This window comes from Vigna umbellata, chromosome 1 (genome assembly GCF_029865625.1).
Source record: "Vigna umbellata cultivar VRB3 chromosome 1, Vumbellata_1.0, whole genome shotgun sequence".
Classification (NCBI taxonomy): Eukaryota; Viridiplantae; Streptophyta; class Magnoliopsida; order Fabales; family Fabaceae; genus Vigna; species Vigna umbellata.
This window is the reverse complement of record NC_142165.1, coordinates 46,825,961-46,836,862: the sequence shown is the minus strand read 5'-3', so window position 1 is coordinate 46,836,862 and position 10,902 is coordinate 46,825,961.

Sequence of the window (10,902 nt, the reverse complement as noted above, 5' to 3'; positions counted from 1 at the left end):
TTTCCTCCCACTAGTTGAGGGCAGGACGAACGATAATGCGGCCCCCCACATTGAAAGCAAGTTACATTTCCTTGTCCAGTTTGGCCGACAGGAATCAATGCTTGAGAACCACTCTTATTGGCTGATTGATTCGGACGAGAGTAAGGTAGTCTCCTTTGAACAGAACCTCCCCTGGACACAATTGGTCCCCTACTAACTTGTTGTTGCTTCTTGTGTCGTTCCGCCTCTGCCAAGTTCTTCTCCAACACCTTGGTCCTCTCAACCATAGCAGGGAACGTTCTGATACACAAACTGGAAATTACAACCTTTAGATCACTGCGTAGACCGTTCTCAAATTTTCTGCACTGCCACTCCTCACTGGCGGCCATCGTATTGAAACGAATCAAGTGTTTGAACTTGTTCGTATATTCAGAAACTGACATTCCCCCCTGAACCAGCTGTAAAAATTCAACCTCCTTTGCAAAACGGACACTGTCAGGAAAGTACTCTTCATAGAATTTGTTTCTGAACACTTCCCAGGTAATCTGCTGGTGAGTGTCCGTTAAAATGGCTCTAGCACTAGCCCACCAGTGGCTTGCTTCTCCCGTCAACAAGTACTCAGTGTACGCTAAACGGTTCTCATCCGGACACCTCTTAGCATTGAAGATCCTCTCCATATCCCTTAGCCACTGGTCTGCCTCATCAGGAAGGCATTTCCCACTGAATTTAGCCGGATGATGTTGGAGGAAACTCTCCAAACTCCATTCAGCTGCAGGCTGGGCAGCGTTAGAAGAAGATGCTCCAGGCGCACCCCTAGTTGCAGCCAAGATCTCCATCAACTGCCTTTGCGTGTTTTCAGAGTTAACACGCGAGGCCTCTAAACCTTGCATAGCAGCTTGGTTCTGCTGCATCAGAGTGGCGTTCTGCTCCAGCAACGTTGTGTTTTGTTGATGTAGCCTCTCAACCACAGTTTCCAACAACCTAGTGTTGCTGGACGTATCGGACTCACTCGGTTGGGGAGGAGGAGGAAGTCTAGGTGCCATTTGTTCTCTGGATGCAGAGAAAAACAAACGAGCGTTAGTTATGTCCAAGAGTTAAAACAATAATAACTCATTAAACATGAAATAAGCACACAGCAAAAACTCAGTGCACTCATAACCCTACAGTGTCCCTTAATAGAACAAAACTGCTCTGATACCACTAATGTAACATCCCAAAATATAGTAATACCATAATTCAGAATTAATTACAATTAACAGTGAACAGTAAACAGTCTTAATATTAACAGTAAACCAAGGTTCAAAGCCTAACGGCTGATGTACAATTAACGAGCGTATTCAAGTACAGAGAATTTAAAACAGAACACTTAAGGTTTCAGAGTTACAATTTCAGCTCAAAAATAACGAGCACTAATAACGAACGGTTTTACAAAAATGATAACCGAACGTTCCAAAATGAACTAATACATATACAGTACTAAACTAACGAGCGCTCTAAGGCTCGGCTTTAACTTCAACTTCCACCAGATTTGCATCCTCCAAATTTTCTTCTTCCAGCATGACTTCAAGGGATGCATCACCATCTGCTCACATCCACAACGGATGATCATTGCATTTTGACAAGACGGAAATACATGGACAGTAGACAACACAAATGGAAAACGCAAGGGTAAGCTTATACTGTTTAATTAATACAACACACATACAGTTCGTAATTCGATTCACACACACATCAAGTAACTTGTTCATGTAATTTAACATAGAAAGTTATATAAGACAGACCGTCCGGACTGTATGAACCGTGTAGCTACAGGCGTCCTTGCACCCGAGTGATGTAGTAACTGGGATACCCTCAACAGCTGCCACTCGAGGTTAATCCTTCGCCCCTGCTAAGTGAGGGATACGAAAGACCTCCTGCCATTCCCACACATGACTACTCCCTTCTACGTGAAGATGAGCATCACGGAATATCAGGATGGACCAAGCCAGCATTAGCTAACCATAGTCATACTTTACCAATTCAATCTTTCAATATATATATATGTGAGACGTTCCTCCCTGGAACGCTCGTCCAAAATCCAACATCATAAATTCAGTTCTCATAGTGTTCACACTTTAACTTATCATATTCTATCATCGTTTACATCATTAGGTTCAGGAGTCAAAAATAACGAACGCTCAATCCATTGAAGAAGTAGGACGAACGTCCAAATAAAGTTACTGGATACTCAGGGAAATATACAACAAACAGAATTTTCTATTTGGCCAGTTAGATGAACTGACTCGACTTGAAGTGTACTGGTGCTTAGAAAATATTTGTGATAAAAATATGGACCAGATTTAATACACAATGGATTGTCAAGAATACTTAGAATCATATTTGAAGATGGTTGCATAATGAAAACTAAGGCCAGAGATTTATCGGACGTACGGAGAATGAATGTCTAATACTTTAGAACGAACGCTATTTTATCAAATAATTATTCAATTAGTACGAACGCGAGGTATGAGACCAAGCGAGATTTAGAATGGACGCTCGTGACAAGACCGAACGCATTATTAAGAACGGACGTTCGACATAAGGCCGAACGCTATGAATGACGAATCGCTCGACATAAGGCCGAACAATATAAAGGACGAACGCTCGACATAAGGACGAACGCTATCAAAGACGAACGTTCAACAGAAGGCCGAACGCTATTTAGGACGAACACTTCGGTATAAGACCGAGCGTTACTTATTCATAAAGTTTAAAATATTTAAATACGGCTGAGCTAGACGAACGCTCAGACATTCAATTTGGGACACTCGTTCATGAGCAGAATTCCTTCCAAATGAAAAAATCCCAATCTAAGTTACTTTACTGAAAACCGAACGGTCTAAGACCGTACAGTGACGAGCGTCATTTATCAGAAGGGATGATTTGAAATTTCAGATTTTTCAATCTTAACAGAATTTTCCAGATTTCCAATTTTATAAACTTCATAACTTTCATTCCAGATTTAATTCACTGTAAACATCATCATCATACAGATTTCAACATTTTAATCATTCCAACTATACAATCAACATAATTCCATTTATACATGATCAGATCAACATGCATTTAATCAAAATCAAAAACAACATACATAATACATACAAGCAGTATTTGTCCATGACAGATTAAACCAACACCAGAAATCATATCAGATATCAGAAATCGTTCATAACAGTTCCAACATCAGACTTTACATACATGCAACTCAGATCACAAAATCAAGCAGTATGAATTAAACTTATAAGCTTCCCTTACCTGATCTAGCAGTGTACTTCCAATTGCTTAAGATTTTCTCTGTCAATAGCAGCTTTCTACCCAATGAATCACTCCACGATTTTCACTAAATCTAAGATACCAAAAATGACATAAGATTCAAACCTATAACCCATGCATGCAACCAGGATTTTGGTTTGCATGAACTAAATGAACGAAGGTGCAAAGGCGAGAACTTACCAGTTCAGTTCTCAATTCTGTTCGGATCAGAATGAGGTTCACAGAGCAGGGAAGGTTTCTATGGTGTCTGAAATGAGATCAGAGGTTTGATAGTGAGTTATCTTAGAGAAAAGATGAAAACGGTTTAGAGAGAGGGTAGAGAATTTGGAAGCAGAAATTCTGAGAAGAAGATGAAGCATGCAGGAGGAAGAGGGAGAGTTTTTCAGAATTATTTTTCTCATCCCAATGCAGAATAAACTCCCCAACCTCCATACGCCACTTGTCTCCCACTAACCATTCTCAGAATACTCCAAACGTGACACATGGCAGGCGCATGCAGTGGAAGTGTGAGTGCATTTTGACGTGTCACGGTGCATTAAAATAGTGATCAGAGAATGAATTAGTGTATATTAATTTATCAGGTTCTCACAATTGTTATTTTCTTTATTTCTAAATTCTTATTTTTTTATTGTATTTTAATACATAAAAAACGAGTCATAGTAAGAAGAATAACAAAATTGAAAAAAAATTGACATTTGATATAAGAAACTTAATTCAAACTTTTTCAAAAAAAACTGTTTATAAATATTGTTACGTTTTTAGAATGAATTGAAATAAAAAAAAAACTTTAAATTACTTATTTATAAAAATGATAATCTTTGAGGATCTTGGACTAAAATTAAAGTTCCAGGTATACATTTACAAATGTGATAAGCTTTCGTTCAGCATTAATTAATTAAAATTTAAAGTCCTTATTTTTAAAAAAAGAAAAAGGTAAACTTTTGGGGATATCTGTGTATTTTATTTTTCCTATTTGCAGAAGTTAAAACGCCTCTCTAAAACATGACGATAAAAAAACTGAGTTTTTCCTTTAAGCAGATCTAAGTCTAACCCAATTTTATTGTTTAAAAGGCTTGCTTGCAGTGCCTACGAGCTTTCGGCTTTTCCACTATTGAGGCTCTTTCGGATTGAATAGAAAACGCTCGAAGTGCTCCCATCGAAGGGTTTTCACTGCCTCATTTTGTTTCTCGTAGTTCGCGATAAACACTGAATCGATTTTCATTTTTCTTCTATGGATCAAAATTGACTCAAATTGATAATATGTTTTACTTTTCATGGATCATTTGATTTGGATTGATTCTTAAATGGTTATTGTCACGTCGTTGTTGAATGATGAGAGTGATGTTAGAAGGATTTTTCCATTTTTGTTTTGGTTGTCATGTACTGAGGATTTCATGACATGTTGTAATTGATAGTTGTAGGTCCCCACTTATGTGGGTATTTACTCTATGCAATTAAGTGAGTTTTCTTTTTTTTAGCTAGTCACTTGTGAGTGTGTGTGTTCAAAGTGTAGGCTTAAATGGCTTGCAATGTGGCATTGGTGGGTTTTGGATCCTTGAAGGAACCTGGTACTTCTTGAATGGCTTCTCTTGTGATGTTCCTCTCTTTTAATAGGGTAACTTGCATTGTTGTTTGCATAATTTTCTAAGAAAGTAGGGTTGTAGACAAATCAAAGATTGTAAAAAGCCGAACGTCTGTGATATTCGATTCTTGAACGAACGCCTCAGACTCTTTGGACGAACTCTAAGAATCACGAAGGGCGAACGTTAAAAACGAATCAACTGGATCCAACACTATTGGGCCGAACACTGACATCAAATCAAACTAGACCGAACGCACTAAACTGAACGCTAATCAAAATAAAGCACCATTAGTACGTACGCAGAAGACCAACATCATGCAGACCGAACGTTAATTTCACCAACCGAACGTTCCAATGAAGAGACCGAGCGTTCTTTTAAACAATAATGACCGAACGCTAATAATTACTAAAGAACGAACGGTAAACATGCGAGGCCGATCGGTCGAATACTTGAATAGTGGAACACTTGAGGATGACGGTTATATATTGAAACGCTTGAGTATGACCGAACGGTAGTGTGTGGAAAGCTTGATGATGACCGAACGGTTGAAACGAAGGACGAGCGTCCTAAAGGACCGAGTGGCCGAACGGTCGACTAGTGAATGCCTCATGGATGACCGAACGTTTAAGGTGAGATCGAAATGCTGAACAATTGAGGATGAGCGATCGGTTGAGGCTGAGAACTAACGAACGTCCTATCAAACTGAATGACCGAACGGTTGAGCACAAGCGGGCGAGCGTCATTGAGACGCATGGTAAAGGACGATAGGTTTCATGCAGAGGATGGAACCGAACGCGCTCAATGGAGGACGAACGTTGTTTTTTTTTTTTGTTATTTTTTTTATTTTATTTATTATATTTTCTTCTTCCCTTGTTTATTTATTTATTTATTTGTTTATTTGTTATTTTTTTCTTTTTATATACATATATTTTTTTAATTTTTCTTTTTACGATAAAATAAATTTATGGCTTAATTACCTACTTAGTCCCCATGTTCGGAGGTAATTTGCTGTTTAGTACCCGGTTTTAAAAATGTAGGCATTTGATACCTATGTTTTGAAATTTGTATCAATTGAATCCTACCCACTTAACGCCGTTATAAATCTAACGTTTTTCTGACTGTGTATGTGATTTGTGAACGAGCGTTTGTGGACGAGCGACGAGGACGCTCGTCCAGCGAAGAGGACGCTCGTCCAACGAGGCAGAAGAGGACGCTCGTCCAGCGAAGCGAACGCCTAGTCAGGCAGAAGAGGACGCTCGTCCAGCGAAGCGAACGCCCAGTCAGGCAGAAGAGGACGCTCGTCCAGCGAAGCGAACGCCCAGTCAGGCAGAAGAGGACGCTCGTCCAACGAAGCGAACGCTCGTCCATAACCGCTCGTCCACAAATCACATACACAGTCAGAAAAAACGTTAGATTTATAACGGCGTTAAGTGGGTAGGATTCAATTGATACAAATTTCAAAACATAGGTATCAAATGCCTACATTTTTAAAACCGGGTACTAAACAGCAAATTACCTCTGAACATGGGGACTAAGTAGGTAATTAAGCCTAAATTTATCTAGTCAATCCGGACGAAATTGGGTGTTGACAGTAGTTATATATTGACTTGTGTAAAATTTGGTTTTCATGATTATAATTTCTTATTTTCGAGTTACTGTGGTGAAAAATTTCTATTAATTGTTTTCACCGTTGGATTTAGCTAAAATTTTAGTGTGTGAATCCTAAGACCTATTACTAAACTTTGACCGTTCGGATTTGAAAATTGAAGTCTGTACTTGGAGAAACAAATACTGCAATTTTGAGTAAATTAGTTACCCTGTAGTTCTGTTACTAAGTTGCCTCGGTAAAAATATAGATTTTGATCTATTTAACCGTTAGATCAACCTCAAAATTTGATATATGATTCTTAGGACATATTAATACAATTTGACCGATCGGATTTGTAATTGAAGGTCTATGTTTAGAGAAAGAAATTTCGAAAGTGTGAAACAATCGAATGAACACTGTATTGCTGTTCTTAAGCTATCATGGTACAAATTTCATATATATTTCATCTACCGTTAGATTGAGCCCAAACTTTAGTATGTAGTTCATTACACATATTAAGTGATCTTGACCGTTCAGATTTGGAATTAGATGTCTGTGCTTAGAGGAATTCATTCCGCATTTTGAGTTTAACCGAGAACCACTTAAATTTCTGTCTCTGAGTTACCTCGGTAAAATCTCCATATCTACTTAGATAACCGTTAGATTAATCTGAACTTTTAGTATGTTGTTCCTAAGAGATAGTGGCATACTTCGACCGTTTGGATTTTAGATCGGAGTTACAGATTTAGAGATATTAATTTCGTATCTTCTCAGGGATCTCAATATTGCTTAATTTATGTTTTTGGATCATTTATACAAAAATTATGATTTCCGCCTCATTAACCGTTGGATTGGACTGAAAATTTTACCATATGAGTTAAACATGCTGATTATTAGTTTGATTGGTTCAGATCTGTAATTAATGATATGAGTGAAGAAAAATCTTTTCACGAAATAGTAAATTTATTTGCATTGAGTAAAAAAAAAAACTTGGATAATTATATCCTTAAATTGTATGTGTAGTTGTATTTTGGAGATTGGAGGATGAGTAATATAATATATTCTATATTATAAAATTTAATTATATTGAACATTCTGAGTTGTCATAATTATTTGAGTTAAATCATGAATTGTAAATAAGTTGATGGTAAATTTGGATGGGTAGTATAGGCATTATTGTCATAATTGTAAATCTGAATTTTTATTTATTTTCCTACGACTTTGGTAAGTCGAGAGGGGAAAGGTTTGAAGCCGGACACTACTTTGGTAAGTAGGTGGGAAAATGAGAGGTGAATTTAACATAAACCGTACTACTTTGGTAAGTAGGCTGAATATTACCTTCTTGTGCTACTTTGGTAAGTAGACAATATCACCTTATTGTGCTACTTTGTTAAGTAGACAATATCACCTCATTGTACTACTTTTGTAAGTAGACAATATTACCTTATTGTGCTACTTTGGTAAGTAGACAATATCATCTTGTTGTACTACTTTGGTAAGTAGAAGATGTCACCTTATTGTGCTACTTTGGTAAGTAGACAATATCATCTTATTGTACTACTTTGGTAAGTAGAAGATGTCACCTTATTGTGCTACTTTGCTAAGTAGACAATATCATCTTGTTGTACTACTTTGGTAAGTAGATAATAAAAATCACCTTGTTAGATTACTTTGGTAAGTAATCAGTATATCATGGTTATACTACTTTGGTAAGTAGACAGAAGGATTGTTGACTATTGTGCTTTGGTAAGTAGGCAGATTAATAATATGTTGTATTGACTCTAGTGAATCGACTGATGATTTTGACTGGAGAAATATTATGAAGTATCAGTGTAATAGTTGGTTTTTGAGTATGTTTGAGATGCATGTATTTGACTGATTGCCACACTTGTGATGTTAGTAAGATTGTGGATGATGTATATTTCTTGAATCGGTTAGCTCACCCTACTGTTTGTGTTTGTGCATGTGAATGCAATGATCGTATAATGTGTGATATTATACGGGAGCAAAAACTATTTCAGATGAATTAGCAGATGGTTCTGGACTTGCTTAGAAGATGAGAGATCTGTGGGGGAAAAAGGAGACATGGGGAATTTCTAAAATAAATCTGTATTTGAATTTCCGAACTGTGGGAAATTTTAAATTTCAGAAGTTTATGAACTGTGTGGGATTTTATTTTCAGAAGACTTGTGTTGTAATAAAGAACTTAATATTTTGTTGATGTTGAAATTAAATTTAGAAAAAAAAAATTATATGTATTTTATGGAACATAAATTGTAACGCCAAATTCGGGGTGTTACAGGACAAATTTGTGGAGCAATCCATTCAATTGTTTCGTGCTGATCCTGACTCTGTAATTCTATACCTTCAACGTTTTCGCGTTTCTTAAAGTAACAGAAGCCTGACAAACTTCATTCAGACTTTTGTTTTATTTTACTGTTATAAAAGCTTTTAATTGGTATATTTGCTTTCTTTTCATATTCAGTTGTGCAATACTCAATTGATTTTTTATAATTCAGATTCTTGATTGTCCAAGTTATCCAACTTGTCCTTCTTGTTCTATTAAAACGTACTGAAAATGAAATTTCTTCAATTGTATTTGAAGCATACGTGGTATGTCATGAAGTACATGCACTATGATGGCAAGTTGGTAGTTAAGGTCACTGATAAACGGTAAATATCAGTTTGTTTTTCTAGAACAAAACAAATATATATTCAATGTATTTTAATTTTTAAATGCCAGTGTTTTATGCATGTTTGAGATTGTGTAAATGTGGATTGACATGAAATCATAATCTGATTCTTCTATACAACATGTGTTAATGGGTTTAATGTGTTCAGCCAAGTTTATCTACTGAGAGATACAATTAACTTCTTTCCTCAATCCAAAATTACATAAAAGTTTGTTAGTTAACTAGAGAGTTTGGCAATCTTGCAGTTCACGGTTGTCGATTTTTTCTGCCAACTTGATGAATGGCATGATCCAATTATTTTTTTTCCTCCCTAATGAGGTTTGTGCCATGCTGAATTGTTTCCATGGGTGAATTACTTTGGATTGTTACTCCAAGGTCGTATCACCCATTTTGATCAAAATACCCTAATTGCCCTAATTGTTGCATGACCCTTTCCTAATACATGATCCCTCTCTCTGCCTTTGTTTCTTCCTATCTTCCCTTGTAATTATCCCTCTCTACTTTAACCTACTGGATCCTCTCTTTCCTCTTGTTTCGTGTTCTGTTCTCCTTCTAAAGTTACTTTAAATGTTAAAAAGGTGGAGGTGGTTGTAGAATAAATTACACTAAGCAGTCGTAAGGTTATGTGAAATTACACAAGCACCTTCTGCTTATTAACATCTTCCTTATAGGAGTAGACGGTGTAATCCTTTCAAACAATTAGGGTTGTTACTGTAATGCATAAAGAATGTTAGTATAATGTTTTTTAAACAATTAAGGGAGTTGTGCAGGGATGGAAAAATTCAGGAATGTTTTTTGTATTTTTAAGAGGTGGTTAGTGCAATTTACTCTACTATTTATTTTTTCGTTGATGTGATTTGAAAGTTGAGGTTTGTAATCTAGTGACTATTTACTTTCTGACTATATTAGTATCTCACTTTATAACTTGTTTTGTTTAGATAGAGGATTAATGGACTACTCTTCTTCTAGGGCTATAAATGTAAGGAATCGTAAGTTAAAAAAAAAAAAAAAAGACAAAACAAACGGGGAAGGAAGGAACGAGCGCTGGAAAGCGCCAGTTTTGTTGGCCACAAGGGACAGCAAACGTTGCTTCCATTCCCCATTTAAAAAAAAAAAAAGGGGAGGCTCGTAGGAGATAAAAAGGGGTATGGGTTCTGCACTTAGGGAGTAATATCCTTGCTGCAAAATTCTGTGAGAGGTGAAGTTGAGAGTTCTGGAATTGGGAGAAGGCCTTGGTATTGCAAGTTCTGGGAGAGGAGAAGTAGAGAGCTTTTGGAGTTGAAGAGAGATCAAATCCTTTGGAGATATATTCAAGGAAGTCTTCAAGAGGTAAGGGGAGTTAGATTTTTTGTTTGATCGTTGATTCATACTGTATTAATGCAAATCTGGAAATTGGGGATGAATATTGGGTTTCTGGTTTTCTGGGTTTCTGGATTTTGCGATTCTGCAGAATTCTGCAGAACGTGCGTACGTCCAATTTTGATGAGTCAAAATTGGACGCTCGTCCAAATGGCTCGACCAATTAGTGGTCGGCCAAAATATTGAACGTTCGTCCGCACAGTGCTCGACCAGTGGTCGGTCAGAATATCAAGAACGTTCGGTTTTGTGTTCGGCGAGCGTTAGCGTTCGTCCTTCTTTCTCAGTATACCGTTCGGTCGAGACTTGTGTTCGGTTAAGTGTGGTTCGGTGAGGATGGTAGACGTTCGTCCTAATTTGGTAGTCTCGGCTGGTGAACCTGAGCGTTCGG